This window comes from Vanacampus margaritifer, chromosome 6, assembly GCF_051991255.1.
Source record: "Vanacampus margaritifer isolate UIUO_Vmar chromosome 6, RoL_Vmar_1.0, whole genome shotgun sequence".
NCBI lineage: Eukaryota > Metazoa > Chordata > Actinopteri > Syngnathiformes > Syngnathidae > Vanacampus > Vanacampus margaritifer.
In genome coordinates, this window is record NC_135437.1 from 15,242,160 (window position 1) to 15,259,443 (window position 17,284).

The 17,284-nt window shown below is 41.3% G+C and overlaps 1 protein-coding gene across 5 annotated transcripts in view; it reads left to right on the forward strand.

Moving 5' to 3' along the window:
* Positions 1-17,284, forward strand: part of mgat4c (mgat4 family member C) — an 87,820-nt gene that overhangs the window by 39,604 nt on the left and 30,932 nt on the right. For all 5 annotated transcript variants that reach the window (XM_077569598.1, XM_077569595.1, XM_077569596.1 and 2 more), the window contains one exon: positions 3,105-3,167. The gene's annotated coding sequence lies outside the window, so the exon portion shown is untranslated. The remainder of the gene's footprint in view (positions 1-3,104; positions 3,168-17,284) is intronic.

Sequence of the window (17,284 nt, forward strand, 5' to 3'; positions counted from 1 at the left end):
ATTAATACCGATACGAATCTAAAAATTGATGATTGCAATTATTTTTTTTTTTTACTCAAATTTCGAAAACAGTATGTATTTTTTTTTATTTATCTGAAACTTCAGGCTTATAACTGAGCCACTTAACAAACAGGTTGCAGTCTGTTTGAACAGCATTGAAATAAAAATATTAAGGCTTAATGTTCCATTAATAGAACATTCTTCCATGCTTAATGTGTGAATCCTAAGTAAGACGTTTTGTTGAATATTTCCATAAAAGAATTGGTGTTTAAAATTCAATTCGGCCGCATATTGAATCGATTCGAGAATTGCGTGCTGCAATATCGCGATATATTGCCGAATCGTTTTTTTCTAACACCCCTAATACCAAATGTACTTTTCTTTGGATGTGGAGAACGATTCACTCATATAATACGATAACATATGTTTAACTCAAAATAAAATGAGATGTGATGTGTTTGATATGTTTAACTTCAATTGTGATACTATTTGCTGAAGTACAACACAATTTGATGGGATTCACTCAAATCGCAATCCGTCACGCTCTATAATACAATGTGACAAATGATACATTCATCTCTGATTACAGTGCAACACACTCCATTACAATACGATATGTTTACAGTACCTCAAAGTAAAATGAGATTTGATACGATCCACTCCAATTACGAAATGTGAATCACTTTATGTATCACAATGATATTATTAACTATAATTACCATGTGAGACATTACAATATGATACGCTTCACTCCAATTACGATGATTCATATTCACACCATGTACAGTATGATGCGTTTCAAATCCCACTTTTCACTTTGCATTGTCCAGTAACCAAGAGGTCACGGGTTCAAATCCCACCTCCGACTGTACATTGCTAATGTATCCATGGCAATTATGAATGGAGGGTATTACATGTCTAGGTGGCGCTATTGAGTGATTTTTTTGTTTGTTTTTGTTTTGCATTTTTCTGTTGGATATCAATAGTTCCACTTTTCCACTTAAATGAATGGAGGGTACGTGTTCTTTTTATTCATTTGTCTTTCAATTACAATTAATATTCGGCCATTTTCTCATACTTTATCTTTCAAATTACTTCCTAAGCATTTAGCTTAGCATTTTGCTATTAGCATCCAGCTTAGCATTCAGCTATTAGCATTCAGCATTCCCACGCAATTTCTGCAGAAATTGCACTTAGTCAAGTTATTATTATCGTGCTTGTTTTATGATCAATCCTATATACAGCACTTTTTTTTTTACAGCTGTGTTTGCTTTTATAAAACACTCTATAAGTGAGGCTAATTCCATTTATTGTTAATGATTCACACCGAGTACGATGAGTTATAATATGACAGATTCATTCCAATTCCAATGTCTTTATCTCCAATAGCAGCACCCACACTCGAACCATGCATTTTCCAGAGTTGGCCTCAGTTTTGTTTCACTCCAAAGGGGGCCAGCAACAGACTGACCACACAGAGAAAGAAAAATGAAGGAGTGCTGCTGCTACTGCTGCTGCGGCGTCCTGATTTCTCGCAATTAGCTGCGCGCTAGCAAACATCCTTGACGCCGCTGACCTCCCGTCGCACAGCGGCCGTCACGACTGGAAGCCTCTCCTGGCTTATTACGGCTCCGAGTGTTATGGTAATGGAAGGCGTGTGTGTGTGGCGGCGATAGCGCCGCGGGAAAGGATAGCCTATTATCCGCCGCTGTGTGCTCTTATCCACCGCCGGCCGATGCTAATAATGGCGTGGGGAAGGGCGACCTTTCTGTTCTGGTGATGATGGAGGTGGCTGGAGAGCAGTTCAAATATATAAAATGCGAATTTGTGCGATGGAGCATTGGTGTTGTTGTCTGCTCTACATTTATTTAATATACACTGTTTGTGGTAGCTGTCACCTCTTAGCACAACCACAGATCACCTTTATTTTTATGTCCACCATCTGTGTTAGCTTTAACCAGCTAGCACAACTACAGCACACACAATCACATACACAGTTAACGGTAGCTTTAGCTAGCACACATTTATATAAATGTGTTAATAGATTGTTTAATGTAAAAAAAAAAAAGGTCCTAAATTGTTTTCGAGCAATTTAAAACACACATTAAATGACATACTTTGTTAGCGTTAGCCAGCTAACAGACACACACACCACTATTTTACATACAGTCAGCGTTAGCAGTAGCCAGCTAACAAGACCACAGCACGTCTCTTACGGAGGACCAAAACTGTCAAAATTCAACAACAACAAAAAAAGACTAAATAAATGACTAAAAGTGAAAATAAAAACTGATATAAAAAATAAAAAATATCCCCAAAAATAAATAGAAATAAAAACAAAATATATATACAGAAATAAATACATTTGTATTAATTTTTTTTATTAATTTTGTGGCGGCCGTGGCTCAGGGTGGGTCGGCTCAAAGTCAGCTGTTCGATCCCCGCTCTACCCAAGTCATGTGTCGTTGTGTCCTTGGGCAAGGCACTTCACACATACAATATATATATATATATATATATATATATATATATATATATATAATTTTTGAATTGTATTTTTTTATAGTTGTTTTTATTTTCACTTTTTAGTCTTTTTTTTTTTTACATTTATTTAGTCATTTATTTATTTTAAATTTTGGATGTTTTGGTCCTCCACATTCTCTATCAACATCTTTGGCTTTAACTCTAGCCAGGTAGCACAAATATAGTGCACCTCTCTTTTAATGTACAACCTTAGATTAAGCCACCTAACATTGCCAATGTACACACTTGATTTCACATGCACAGTTAGCATTAGGTTAGCCGACTAATACGACCACAGCTCAACTGTTATTTTCTTTGTTGTTTTTATTTTTATTTTTAACAACAGTTAGGTTTAACTTTAGCGGGCTAGCATATCCACAGTTCCCTCAATTTAAAATATATCACCACTTTTAGCCAGCTAGCATGGTTACAGCACACCTCTTTTAAAATACACCTTTCACTTTAGTCAGCCAACACAACTTTTTTTTTTTTAACACGACATTCCTTTGTCATTAGTGTTGTTATTGCTGCTGAGAAGTTGTTGTCTGCCTGTATGTCATTAGCATCTCTTTGCTTCTCAGGAGTTGCTGACAACTTCCTGCTTTGAGTCTGCCTGACAGTCCACAAGCACGCCTGAGACTACGGTAAGAGTTTTTGGTGATGATGCCAATCTGATCAAAAAAAATGGATATCTGAGCCAGACAAGCGTTAGTAGATTCCTCCTAGTGTTGAATTCACACCCTGTGACAGATTGAAAGTGTAAAAAAAGTGTTTGTGTTGGCTGGCTGGCTGCTGCCCACAGGCTTTATCTGCCAGAGGAAATATTGACCAGCAACACTTGCACTTTGCTGGCGTTATTACTTTTCGTACTGCGCATGTGTGTGTGTGTGTGTGATTGCGCGCGCGTGTGCTTTGTGGACAAATAACACACGTGTTTGAGTAAAGTGTTTTGGTGAGCCGCAAAAACCCTGAGGAGTCTCTGAATGAATGTTTCGTGGCTTGTGTGCATCTGCTAAATAATTGTGCCGAAGCTACTTGTTAACATCAGTCAGAAATGCGTGTTCTATGCCACCCGCTAGTCTAAGCATGGCGTTCTGATTAATATTGCGTTTGTATAATATGAAAGGAGCAGCAAAATCTCCCCCGTTTTTTTCCGGAGGGCGGCCATTTTGCTACTTGCTGTCAACGGAAGATGACATCACAGTGCCTTAGGGTTCAGCTTGCAAACATCACATGACCAAACCCTGACAGTTGTTATTTAACTACCATGACCAACCCTAACATGAATTCTTACCACTGTTACCACCCTAACCTGAAAAATAACGTATATGTTAAAGACTACACTAATAGTGATTAGATCGATACAGTTTGTGAGAATGCCGCCTTTAACATGAGCGTGTCAACCTGAGCTCAGATACCGTATTAATGTTATCGTACTTGTTAAAGCGCACAATTTCCGCGCACTCCCTTTTTCAGCTTTTAAATGGTTGTCAAGCCCCGGGTGGAGTGGCACACTCCAGTCAAGCAGGCCCTTGACATTTGGTGACGGCGCGGGACTTGAAAGACTGAAGCTGATTAAAGATTCACTTAAAACACATTCTGCCGGAGATGCTTTTCAGATGAGCATCTAGACTGGAAATGCACCGAAACGCTCTTGAGGCTGGGTGACGCAGCATGTGACGTTATTGATGTATGTAGTAACTGTACGTAATTGCATTTCAGGGGATTTGGGACTTTGTTCTATTGCATGAATTAGTTTTGGTTCTTGGTCTGTTTCTGGGGATTTGGGTCCTTGACGGTGTTTCTTTGGCGGTGGTTTTGGTCCTTGGTTATCTGAAAGTAATTTACGGTTCTTTTCAGGTGGTTTTGGTCTGTTGAAGGTGGTCTTGACCCATGCATATAGTAGAGATAGACCGATATGTATTTTCAGGGCCGATACCGATGCAGATTATTAGTAGTCAAGGAAGCCGATAACAGATATTTGGAGCCGTTATTTCTGTAAAAAGGGCAAAAAGTACTGGCGTTCAAAAAAAATTCTAATACAAATGCCAACCTTGACTTTGTTGTAATGTCTTAAAACATGTTTATGGAACAATTTTTCAAACTTTTCAAAATGTAGATATACACTTCATTTTAAATTTCTAATAAAATGTTCAGGGAAGCTCCCAAGGTTATCAATACGTCTTAAAAAGTTAAATGGAATCTTAAATAAGTAAATACGATAGCTCTCTATAGATTTCTACAGTAAATATTTTTTTCCAAAATTTTAAAATACCTAAAATCTTAAACTTTCACATTTATTTGTTTTAATGTTGAACAAAACCAAAAGGATCAGAAGGTTCCCATGGTCAGCAGCATCTCTTATAAACTTAACTAAAAATTTAAATAAATAATTCCCTGAGATTAAAATTGTTTTAGGTTGAAAAAAGGTTTATTTAACTTATTTATAATATATTATTTATTTTTATTTATTATTATTTATTTTTATGCTAGAGCATACAGAGGGCTTTGACCCGAAGAGGTCGCTTAAAGCAATGGTAGTTATTACAAAAAACGGCCAGCAGGTGGCAGCAGAGATCAACCATGGCCATGTTGCAAAAAAGCTCTTCTCCCAAGTGTTTTCAACAGGAAAGTGAATAATGATGAAACTTAGCTATATTCTAGTGCAAAACGGTCTTAATGAAAGAAGAGCCTCTAATCTTTCTGTTTTTATAGCAATATTCTGTGGGCCTTGCAAAATCAGTCAAAATCCAGTAAAACAGCCGAGAGTGAGGGGGGTTGCTTCAGTGAAAATGGTTCGTTAAGTATCAGCTCTCGGTATCTGCGATTATTCAAATGTAAAGTAGTAGTGTTGTGTAAAAGTAGTATTGGTGCATTCCTAGTTTTATTACTTTTTTTTTTTTTAACCTATTGCAAATGATATGGCCCATCTGTCTGATTTAAAAAGAAAAAAAAAAGAAAAACAATTGTGGCCCTTGACAACAAAAGCTTGCCCACCCTTGGTTTACATTATCCTTCCTCCCCCGTGGGCCAGTAAAAACAGTGAACGAGCTCTAAAGGAGCAACATAATAACACTCTCTCCAGCAGTAAGATGGGGCCTTGACCTCATCTCCCGAGCTCGCCAAAGAACAGAACGTCCTGGAGCGCGCCGATTGCCAATTTGCGACTCTCGGGAAACGCCGCTGCCGCCGCCCCTGTGGAGTGGCGGCAAGACGGCAAACAAACACAAACGCCACGTAGGCCCTTGTCATCACGCCAAACGCTTTCCTCCCGCTAATAAGCAAGCGCAGCTCCTCTCGGGACGAGCAGCTGGTCGTGTTTTTACAAGGCCGTCAACGCACGCCACTCCTCGTTCATCAGCAGCTGTTAGCCACGCATCCTCGCACCTAATTGCTCTTGCTAGCGCTCGGGCCACAGCGCAACATTTTTTTCAGTAGCAGTTATCAGGGCCTGATGGATGCTGGGTGCAAACAGGGTGCTAATTGAGTGGAGTTCTTTTTCTTTAAGCCGCTAGTTCATTGATAACGGTCCTTGATAAATGAGATCAACAGAGATGCAATCTATATGAATCGTAAATGAAAAGAAAGCGGCGGAGGCGGCACCAGACAAGTAAACGGCAAACTGCGCAACAAATTGATCAATATGGGCCAACTGATGCTCACCAAATGAATGAATCCTGATGGGCACCACCAGGATTTAAAATTGTCTAGTCGATTTGACCATTTTGCAAGCCCTTTTCACACTGCACTTGCTCAGTGTCAAAGAAAGAGTTGGGCATTCCGTCAATATTGACGGAAGGTCCGTCAATCCAATCAATGACAAACGCCCATTTTGTTGACGATTGACGATTCACAGGAAACTCACAGGAAAAAATGGACGAACTGAGCATTGACGGAAGGTGAGTTTCGTCCATCAATGTAATCGTCAATCTGTCAATAAATTGATGACTGACAGTTCGGCTTGAAATATTGAGGATAACGGAAGGGTGTCCCGACGGACGCTCAAAATGAATTGACGTGCCCACCTCTGGTCAAAGAGTCATGCCGCAATGCAAAATGATCAATTGCCAGCATGCCCATATTTGGAAGTGCTGACTGACATAACAGCCTACCAGGAAGTAAAAAGTGAGATTTTTCCGCTGGTCAGCCCGCCCTGGCTTGACTTATTTCAAGAAGAAGGATGCGGGTTCGAGGAGCAGAAACTTGGATACTTTAATCATGCAGTTGCTTGTAAATAAACGGATGGGCTCGAGAACGGCACTCCTGCTAAATGCAGTGTGAAAAGGGTTAAAAGCTTGAGGTAGATTAATTCCCAAACTCGTATTTTGGCATGAACAACCCGGACATCTCGCTGAAATCAACAGGTGGCGACGGCAGACCAGCAGCGGTGCCTCAAGTGTATGGAAATATTTGACTCAAATGAGATCATTAGCACTATCACTTGCAAAATATGTCTAAGTCTATCCTCAGATATTATAAATGCATGCCCGTCTGAAATGCTTGCTGACAAGCTGCCTTAAATCCTCACACCAGCGAATTCATCAAACGCCTTCCAACAACAGTGAGAAGACAGACAATATACTGTAGCGTCTGCTTAGACAATCAAACAAAGACAAGCAGTGGTCGATCAATAACGTCTTGTTTCTAAAAATGAACGGTTCATGTTGGCAGACAGCATCCAAGTAGCTTTTCTCTCAACTATCAGCCTTCATTCCGCAGACAGCCAGACACACACACACACTCGCAATCCTCTCCTTCTTTTCACTGGCCACACCCCCAACTCACTCAACCAATCACAAACCGCAGAGACCTTTCTGGTCTCACAGACAGTTACATCTTACATAACTCTTGCGACAAGCCATGTAACACAGGGGTGTCCCAATCTGGTCCCCGACGGCCACTATCCTGCATGTTTGAGGTGTTTCCCTCCTCCAACACACCTGATTCAAATGATCAGCTCATCAGCAAGTTCTGTAGAAGCCTTTTAATGATCTTGATCATTTGAATCAGGTGTGTTAGAGAGAAACATCTAAAACAGGGGTAGCCAACTGGGGTCCTTGAGGGCCCCTATCGTGCATGTTTTAGATGTTTCCCTCCTCCAACACACCTGTTTCAAATGATCAGCTCATCAGAGAGTTTTGTAGAAGCCTGACAGCAATCCTAATCATTTTAATCAGGTGTGTTTGAGGAGCGAAACATCTAAAACGGGTAACCACATAGGGTCCTCAAGGGCCCCTATCGTGCATGTTTTAGATGTTTCCCTCCTCCAACACATCTGTTTCAAATGATCAGCTCATCAACATGTTCTGTAGAAGCCTGTAATGATCTTGATCATTTGAATCAGGTGTGTTAGAGAGAGACATCTAAAACAGGGGTAACCAACTAGGGTCCCCGAGGGCCCCTATCGTGCATGTTTTAGATGTTTCCCTCCTCCAACACATCTGTTTAAAATAATCAGCTCGTCAACATGTTTTGTAGAAGCCTGATAATGATCGTGGTCATTTGTATCAGGTGTGTTAGAGAGAAACATCTAAAACAGGGGTAACCAACTGGGGTCCTTGAGGGCCCCTATCGTGCATGTTTTTCTCCTCCAACACACCTGTTTCAAATGATCAGCTCATCAGAGAGTTTTGCAGAAGCCTGACAGCAATCCTGATCATTTTAATCAGGTGTGTTTGAGGAGCAAAACATCTAAAACGGGTAACCAACTAGGGTCCTCAAGGGCCCCTATCGTGCATGTTTTAGATGTTTCCCTCCTCCAACACATCTGTTTCAAATGATCAGCTCATCAACATGTTCTGTAGAAGCCTGTAATGATCTTGATCATTTGAATCAGGTGTGTTAGAGAGAGACATCTAAAACAGGGGTAACCAACTAGGGTCCCCGAGGGCCCCTATCGTGCATGTTTTAGATGTTTCCCTCCTCCAACACATCTGTTTAAAATAATCAGCTCGTCAACATGTTTTGTAGAAGCCTGATAATGATCGTGGTCATTTGTATCAGGTGTGTTAGAGAGAAACATCTAAAACAGGGGTAACCAACTGGGGTCCTTGAGGGCCCCTATCGTGCATGTTTTTCTCCTCCAACACACCTGTTTCAAATGATCAGCTCATCAGAGAGTTTTGCAGAAGCCTGACAGCAATCCTGATCATTTTAATCAGGTGTGTTTGAGGAGCAAAACATCTAAAACGGGTAACCAACTAGGGTCCTCAAGGGCCCCTATCGTGCATGTTTTAGATGTTTCCCTCCTCCAACACATCTGTTTCAAATGATCAGCTCATCAACATGTTCTGTAGAAGCCTGTAATGATCTTGATCATTTGAATCAGGTGTGTTAGAGAGAGACATCTAAAACAGGGGTAACCAACTAGGGTCCCTGAGGGCCCCTATCGTGCATGTTTTAGATGTTTCCCTCCTCCAACACATCTGTTTAAAATAATCAGCTCGTCAACATGTTTTGTAGAAGCCTGATAATGATCGTGGTCATTTGTATCAGGTGTGTTAGAGAGAAACATCTAAAACAGGGGTAACCAACTGGGGTCCTTGAGGGCCCCTATCGTGCATGTTTTTCTCCTCCAACACACCTGTTTCAAATGATCAGCTCATCAGAGAGTTTTGCAGAAGCCTGGCAACGATCCTGCTCATTTAAATCAAGTGTGTTGGAGGAGGGAAAACTAAAAGAAAGGTAACCAACTAGTCTTTGAGGATGCATGTTTTAGATGTTTTCCTCCTCCAACACACCTGTTTAAAATTATCATCTCATCAACATGTTCTGTAGAAGCCTGTAATGATCTTGATCATTGGAATCAGGTGTGTTAGAGAGAGACATCTAAAACAGGGGTAACCAACTAGGGTCCTCGAGGGCCCCTATCGTGCATTTTTTAGATGTGTCCCTCCTCCAACACACCTGTTTCAAATTATTAGCTCATCAGCAAGTTCAGCAAAAGCCTGATAATGATCTTAATCATTTGAATCAGGTGTGTTGGAGGAGGGAAACATCTAAATCATGCATGAATTGCATGATAGGGACCCTCAAGCACAGGGTTTGGACACCCCTAAATTGTAACCCTGTGCTCCATTATTGTAAGGAATTCCCTCCTGGTGATTTTTATTTTTTTTTTAAAGATGTACTGTTGCTGTATACTATAGTGAGTCACATCCCTGTAGTTGTGTTACACGAATTGCCGTTGGAGTTTTACGGTTTCCAATTCCAGCCGTCTGCGAGGCGAGGTGTGCACCAAACAAGAACGTCCAGAGTTCTCTTATTTGGTGAGCACCAGGATTCATTTGTTTGGTGCGCCGCGGGGCTCACTCATTTATTGCACACCAGGGATCGCTTGTTTGCTTCGCACTTGGGTTCCCTCGTCTGCTGCTCCGAAAAAAAGAACACTGATGCACACCCACGCGAGCAAACTTTGTTATCAGGGCAAGTAAGTAAGTAAACACAAGGTTTGTTTTGTTTGTGTGTTTTTTTTTTTGCCGAAGAAGGATGTCCTCTACGCCCTTTTTATCTCGAGTAAACAACCTGATGAGAATCGGAACAATGTGGGAATTGAAGGCAGCCGACCGTGAACGCATCATCATCATCGTTGTATTCTCTGCGTGGGTGTGCGTGAGTGATTAACATACATATTTGCTCTGCTCGGCATTGGCTGTGGAAAAATAAAACAAAAAGCGTACAGTGAACACATTATTGACCCTCAAATAACAAAAGTCAGGAAAAATGGATGCTTGTCATGATCTGTGTTTTATTGTTGATTTTGATTGGATTTAGTTTAGTTTCATTTTTCTCTTTTTCAATATCACTCCACCAGGCACATATCTTCTACTTTACGCATATTACAATGCTTACAATTCACAAATCATTTGCTATGTTGGACAGACAGAAATATTCGCAAGTAGCCGGGCTTGGCTCTACTCAAGAATCCGCCGTCTCTTTGGCCCCCTTGTGTGGCGTCGCTACAAAGACACCGTAAATGGAGGACGGGAGGTCCCTCAGCTATTCCTCCCGAACGTGAAAAGATAATTGTCTCCTCGCTCTGAGGAGGGGAGGGGGCGTGTATCTTGACCCCCCCCCCCCCCCCCTCTCCGAGCAGGTATGAGAGCCCCTTCTGAGGTGTTGTAATTACTTGTACTGATAGAGGTGACGAGAGGACGTCGCCCACTTCCCGGCAAACCCGCCCCCACACCCCCTCCCCCTCCTCCCCCGCTCGCGCTTGCCATATGCAGCGTTTAATGTCAGTGTAATCTGTAAAGGTTAGCGCTGTACATCTCCACAAGCAGCTGAATCAGTGCTCTGGAAACACACGGTGACATTAAGAAGCCTGGCGCCCTTTCGTCCGCTTTAATACGACCACACTTTGCTTGCTTCGCTTCGATCGGTAACACACGCGGGCGCGAACCGGATACCATCTCGTCTCAGGGGGTGTTTGTACTTGTACCGCTCACTGGTGCATACTAGATATTCCAGTTAGCTTGTGTACAACAGACAAGTGAAAAGCTGATCAAACTATTTAGTAATTTTAAAATATACACACTCGCAGCAACGCTCTGTCATGTGTTTAACCTCCCTCTTTCACTCTTCTGCTTAGTGTGAGACGCGACCACACATGTTGACCAATCACATGCGGCTTGAACAGAAAAGCACGAGACAACCAATGGGCTCCCAATCAAGAGCCAGCTCCTGTCATTTCCTTCAAAGTGCTGGCTCGAAAAACTAAGTGAACCCTCGTGGACATTAAAACGTGAAGCCTGGTACGCACGAGCAAATCTGGATTTTATAGTTTGCTGCACACTATGACTCTGTTTTCAACAAGTGAACGTCCCTGTAAAGTGAGAATAAATCTTACACTTCAGAGGAGACAGTTGAAGAGGAAGTTAACCTAAAAAAAAATCTTGACAATAATATGTTCTATGCAGCCCCATTAGAATAAATACAGTATTCTGGTTAATATTGCATTTTTCGCAAAATATCGGAATTTGCAAAATCCATCAGTTTTTATCATTATCAGAAGGTGGCCATTTTGCCACCTGCTATCGAGTGAAAATGACATCACAATTGCTCAGGTCTTTGGTAACAACCAATCACAGCTCAATTTCAGAAAACAAGTGAGCTGTGATTGGTTGTTGCCTAATTTCTGAACAACATTGATGTCAGTCGACAGCGAGTGGCAAAATGGCCGCCTTCTGATAATGATAAAAACTGATGGATTTTGCAAATTCCGATATTTTGCGAAAAACGCAATATTAACCAGCCCCTTGAGATGGATAAAAATGACTGGATTTTGCTTCATAATATTCCACAAATGTAATATTAATCAGAATGTCATGTTTAGACTAATGAGGTCACATATAACATATTATTGTCAAGAAATGTTTATGGTTGACTTCCGCTTTAATAAACCAAAACGACAAATTTATGACTGGAATATACTGTATCCCACCAGGTCATCAAGGGGCTCTTCCACGCTGCAACAACAAGGCACTCTAAATTGGCCACGCCAGCACGATGCCCTGGTCGACCCAAGTGTTTTTGTTCCCCTTCTCGCTTTCTCATCTCTCTCTTTGCGTGGCATACATGCATGGCCAACAACGTGGCACTCTAAATTGGTCGCACCGTCGAACTACCCGAAGGGAAGATGTATTTTCGTGATGTAGGCATAGCCAGCTTGCTAATTGCTCATTGCAAATGTGCCAGATGACCGTTGATGCCAATAAAGGTGCTCAAATTCTTGCCAGGGCCCTAATTTGTCACTACGCCATGTGTTTGCCACGCCCCTAAAAATAAAAAAAACAGAAATGAGCAGTTTAGTGCTATACTTCTACAAGTGGGTAATACTTTACATAATTTCTCTAAACTTTTAAGCTCGACCATTTATTATTATTTGTCTTAGATTAACAGTGGTTTACTTTGTTTTCCACATGCCTGAATTGCACTGCAGTTCAGTTTTATTATTTATAGTTAGTTTTACCCTTGAGCAGCTTTAATTCCATTATTTCCTCTGGGAATGTTGTAGATAATTGGACATAGACGGTTGTCATCAAACTGCGATGATATAGCGCATGTATGAATATAGCAATAAGTATAAATACATCAAACTGCTGACCCATTTCTGTGTGAATGAGGTCACGTAGTAGAGCTCGCATATAGAAATAAGGAATGTCCTATTTGCAGTGTGAACGCATGAATGTGAATGTATGATTGTGACAATGTTAGAAAGTGGAGCTACCTGATTTGCGCAGGCAGGCAAAATTGCTCCAGTGACACAGGTGACATCAAAGCACACTGGATTCCGAGCTCAAGCTGGCATGATGCTTGTGGGGGGGTTCGGGGGGGTCAAGCGTGAAGCTGCGAAGGGACCACCGCATCCCACTGAGGCGGGACGGCGCCCGTGTGTGTGCTGGAATTCTACAATGTCAGGGCAAAATGTGTGGCCTGGTAGCTTCATTTTATAGTTGGCAGTAAAACTTGACATTTGCGATTGGCATTTTTTAAAGTACTTTGTATCTCGTGGAATCTATAGGAAATTAAAAACCCTTTGGATGGAGTGTCATTTACTCATCGATTTTCAATTTTTGCTGTAGGGCTCTTGTATCCATCACAAATAGCAGTGATTCACTTTTTTGGGCCAAATGTTGATGTTCACTTTCTTAAAAAGAAAACATTTTAACTGTTCTATTTTATTTGACTACATTTGGATGTATTTTATTATATCTGATCATTTACTGGTTGTTTGCAGTTTTTTTTTTAATCCATATAAGACCATAGCTGGATAGCCCAGTGAGAAGAAGCAGTAGCGTCCAACTATTGATGTTGCACTTTCCTAAAAAGAAAAGACTAAAGCTATTATTACCATTTTGCTGTTTATTCCAATTTACTGCTACAATTTCGCTGTTTAGTGATTATAACAGACCATGCTAAGATAAGTACAAGGACTAGCATCCAACTACTGATGCTACAGTTTCCTAAAAAGAAGAGATTTAAACGGTTATACATTATTTGACAGATTTTAGTTTTTAAATTTGTTTTTACTGTTAGCATGTTGTTTAACAACATGCCATGTTAGTACAAGCACAGCAGTAAAAAAAAAAAAAAAAAAAAAAAAGATACATCCATCTACATATGTAGCACTTTCTGAAAAAGAAAACATTTAATTTTATTTCAGAAATCCTATTTTGACAGTATTTTTCTTTTTTGTTATAAGTTACGTCTGGCAGTAAGACCAAGGTAATCGTAAACGGCATTCATCTATTGGAGTTGCCCTTTCCTAAATAGAAAACAAGCGATAGCCTAACAGGTCAAGCTCGGATAAGCAAAGTGAAAACAAAGCCTGTCATAATTTGCTGCATCGATGCGTGGAATCACAAAATACCATAAACACAGTCATCATCATCATCCAACGTACAAGCCATCCATCTTCTTCTCTAAGTCAGTGTCAGTCCATTAGCGGCGTGTTTTGAGGGGTAAAATGGCGCATTAAGGCGCATTACGACTCACGCGCGGAGCGGCATGACTCCGTCATTACAGAATTGTCCTCTGACGCTTTTGTGTCATTTCCCCGCTGCAGTTTCGGAGTCGCCAACTAGAAAATTGCCTGGCGCGGGTTCATAATTACATGCCGGGCTTTCGTGGATCACCTCTGAGCCGAGCGCGCGCCGCTTCCGATCAGATGCTCTGCGTGGAGGAGTTTAGCACAATGCGGCTAATCACCGCCGCTTTCCCCTTTTCAGCGGCCGTGCGGATCACGTGACGCTGAGTGTCGGATTGTATTTGCTATGAAAATACAATTGAAAATCTAAACATATTATGAAGATCAGATTGTATTTACAGTATATAACGTGGCCATACAGCGAGCTAATAAGCCTCATGGGAATTGTTTTTTATGCTTGCTTTTATGTAACAGGCTTTTTAGAAGTAAAAATACAATCACTTTCTTTATAACCTTTGACATTTTAAGGGGGAAGTCACCCCAAAAGTTTTCTTAACAATAAATACTAGTCCAAACACATTCTGATTAATATTGCGTTTGTGGAATATAAGCAAAGCGGCAAAATCCATCGTTTTTCAAATCAATCACATCGGGCGGCCATTTTGCCACTTGCTGCCGACTGAAAATGACATCACAGTTGCTCAGGGCTCAGGTAACGACCGATCACGACTCACTTGTGTTCTTGAAGCTGAGCTGCTGTTCAGTGTCAAGCTGGCTGCCTATCAGCCGGTCGCTAATGCTAGCTACTCCTTAGCTAACATGACATCTTAGGAGCAGTGCGATTGGGCGCCATCTTGTGGCATTATAAAAACAGCACAAGAATCCAAACTGTTGTATTGGTTCTCCTGAAAAAATTGTGAGTAGCTGAGTTCTATAGCAATCCTTATTCTGGGAGCAATCAGGCCGCAGCTTGGGTTGCTTCTCCGCGGATCAGCACAAGAATGTGAGATCAACCCATCCCAGAGTTTAAAACGGTTGGTGGGAAAGGAGAAAGACGGGGAAGGGGGAGTCGTGTGCGGGATATTGACGCGGAAGGCGAAATTAGAATTGATTGGTGGAGAAGTGAAGGGTGGTAGGCTGAGGGGAGGTTGCGATCTGGCACAAGCTCCCGTGAATCCCTAATCCGCCCGTCTTTGAGGAAATCTCCGTGGCAGAAGCGGCTTCTCATTACTCTCACAGAACGGCGATCCGTTGCAGATTGGATGCGAGACAAGCAGCTCCGGGGCGGCGTTAAGATGCCGAGCCTCGCCGGGCCTAATGGGATTCTTGTAAACAGGCGGCTCAGCGGGGGACATGCGCGTATTAACTGTTTCACAGGTGGTTGATCCACTTTAACTTTAACTCCACATCTATGATATATTTCCCGGGTTGTCTAAAAATTTTATTACCAGTGCAAGTCCTCAGGTTGTTATGAAACAAAACAACAGGGTAACGAAAGAAAGCCTTCAAAGCTGTTGAATCCGAAAGACCTGGTAGTAGGTCCGACAGGACAGCATTGGATTTAATTGGGAATGTTGATGCATTATTTTTTTACGTTGGTTTTCTAACAAACTCCACCATGAAAAGCAAAAACTTTTTGTGAGAGTCTTTTAAAATCGGGTGCGGATATTCCTAACCCAACTTTGTTGACAATCCATACCAAAGTTTTGTTGTTGTTTTTGTTTTGTTTGTGTGTTGTTGTTTTTTCGCAAATGCTGCTCTTAACCCTAAAGGTAATGCGAATGTATAACCCTACTTATTTTTTGGTATTGCTGCACCTCCATACAGAAGAAGGAAGGACAGTCATTTGGGAATTGTAGTTTACTGCACATACATTTTTTACACAATGCTTGGTAACCTTTTTTTTTATCTTATAACTCAACAAATACGCTATGTATTTGTATTTAAAAAAAAAAACAAAAAAACTCAAGCTTAACTAAAACTAGCTAAAACTAATTGAATTTTAAAAAAGTCAAAACTAAATAAAAAGTAACTGTAACAAAAAATCCCAACCTTTTTTCAACCGTAACATATTAACCCTAACTACAACCCTCACTAATCCTAATCCTAATCCAACCAGCTAACCCAAACATTCAACCCCAAACACCAATGTATTCCGGTATCTTAACACCAACACAAACCAACCACTAACCTACAAACCACCTCCCTCATACACAGGCCTACGCTAAACTCAACAAACGTTCATATAAACATGTTGAATTGAATCTGTTACCTTGATTTTTTGAAAATAAAAATAACCAAAACTCCTGACCCATTAAGCTTATTCTCAAACTTTACCCTAACCCACTAACCAAAATCTTAACACTATTCCAACCAGCAAACACATCTTCTTCTTCTTCTACTAGTGCTCAGAGGTTGTCAACCACCTTGCAATTAATGCCCCGCAGCCTCACCAGTCACAGTCAGTCGGAGGCAATGCCAAGCCGCCCGCAACGCGCCGGGAGGTCAAGAGTATGGCAGCCGTTTTCCGATCGCTTGGCACCGCCAACCCCCACCCCGTGGCAAAAAGCGGAAGTTTGCACTTAATGAAAATTCTGCGTCCCAGAGGGGGGTGCTGGTTTTCGCGCGGAACGTTGCAGTCGATTATCTCGCCTTTGATCCCGGCTCACAACCTCGAGCCCGTTCACGGCGGCGCGGGTGCGCGGCGACGAACCACTTTCATCCTCGACGACACCGCCAGCGCAACAAGCTGTGATCACACGCCGAGATGCACGTAACAACATTAGCATTTGCGCTAAAGGCAGCCTGCTGTCAGCCATCAACCACATAAACCCACACTGCAGGAAATAGTGGGTTTTTATTCCTGTTCCGCTGGCCATTCTGGGACTTGAACTTCCAGAAAATCACAATTTCAAGAGAAAAAAAATATCTATTAAATGTTGCTGGTCTGTGTAAAAGGAGCTGAAGGCGACCCACACATTTCCCAGTCATTCTCGGGTAGTATCCAACTTTTGATTGCACTTTCCTGATTTTTTTTTTTTTATGCTATTGTCATTTGACTATTCTACTATTTACCGTACTATAATGTTTTTTTCAACTGCAACAAGCAAAGGCAGGATTGCAAAGTGAAAACAAAAGGTGGCATCCAGCTATTGTCATACATGATTACATTTGTATTATTGCATTTTATTTAGTTGATTTGAAAGTCTGCTCACGTTTCTCTCTAAATGTCAGTAAACGTTGTTCCCCTACAATGTCCCGGAAATGAGCCAAACCATGATTTTTTTTGAATGCTCAAAAAGATGATGATCTCTAGTCAACTTGATCAACTTT